Consider the following 1,648-nt stretch of genomic DNA (forward strand, 5'->3'; position numbering starts at 1 on the left):
ATATTCAGAAAAAAATTAAAAAATATGAGAAAAGAAATATATAAACAGAATTTTATAAATTATCCAACAAATATTCTAACAAAATCAACAAAAAATTACAAAATTAAAAATACACAAAATTTAAAAAATATATATATATTATTCTGATTCCTTCCAATCAACAGATAAATTATTAATTAATATAAAATGATGACAAATGGCAGAGACAGTATGATCCGATCTGTTTTATTGTCATTCAAAGCTGATCTCTGTACACAAAGATTCATTTCATACATCCACATTTACAAGAGACGGAAAAAAATTAAAATAACATACGGAGTGTTGTGTGTACGTCACCATCTGGTGGTTGGAGTGTGTAACTACACATTTAGTTAATCATGAAATATGAAATTTTAGACATATACAGCTCTGGAAAAAAATGAGAGAGAACTCCAAATGTTCAGTGTCTCTCTTTTTACTATTTAAAGGCATATGTTTGAGTAGAATGAACATTTTGGTTTTATTCTGCAAACTACTGACAACATTTCTACCAAATTCTGAATAAAAATGTTGTCATTAAAGAGCATTTCCATTAAGTAATGTAGAGATGAAGAATAAAGAAAAATCCAGACTGGTCTCTTAATGTTTTTCAGAGCTGTATTTTAATTTCTTTGTAAACTACATAGCGTCCTTTAATGCAGCATCATCAATCACCTCAAAGGAATATCATTTTTAAAAACAAAACTGATGCACAAATTTAAAATGATTATCAAGGAATTTTGACATTATTTTAATTTTAGTTTCTTGAGCTATAACATGACAGTATGGATGAGTCAATGCAGAATAAACCACTAAAATATTTAATTTATCTTTCTAAAATATTCTGTAGTAAAAGTCAGAGAATCGGCAAAAAGACATAATAGTAAATCTCTAGTTCAATGTTTTCCCAGATATATAATAAACCACATCACACCTATATTTAATCACTGCTTTAAATACAGAGAATCAGATCATCGTCTAGTACCTTTGATTGATTAATATGTTTTTTAGTTTCATTTTTACTTTTAACATGTGCAACAATAAAACTCTCTTAGCATTTTCTGGGATTATACACTACGGTCCAACGTTCATAAAAACTCCAAAAATATCCTAGAAATCCCCAATTTTTATCCTAAAATACAGCTAATTCAGGTGCTATTTCGCAGTCCTTGTTCGGGTTTTATTGTGGACTGGTTTGTCTTTTATTGATCTGTCTATAAAGTGCCTTTAAGATCCTTTTCAGTCCACAAATTCTCCAGGAAAATATCACGAGCCAAAAAAAGATTAAAAAATGAAACTAATTTTAAATTACATGTGTAGAAATTCATGAATCCAGTGAAAATCAACATGAAAAATTAACTCGGAAATATGATTTGGAAAAGTGTTTTTTGTTTGTTGTTGGGTTAAAAATAAAATTTGCTTTTCTGAGTTTACGATATGACCAGAAGTAAAAAAAATTATTTTGTTTTTCCACATATCTTGAAACTGTTTGGGGACCTATGGAATAAGAGAGAGAGAGAGAGAGAGAGAGAGAGAGAGAGAGAGAGAAAGAGAGAGAGAGAGACAGACAGACAGACAGACAGAGAGACAGACAGACAGAGAGACAGAGAGTGAGAGAGAGACAGAGAGA

The sequence above is a fragment of the Ammodytes marinus genome (genome assembly GCF_949987685.1).
Source record: "Ammodytes marinus genome assembly, chromosome: 3".
Taxonomy (NCBI): domain Eukaryota; kingdom Metazoa; phylum Chordata; class Actinopteri; order Uranoscopiformes; family Ammodytidae; genus Ammodytes; species Ammodytes marinus.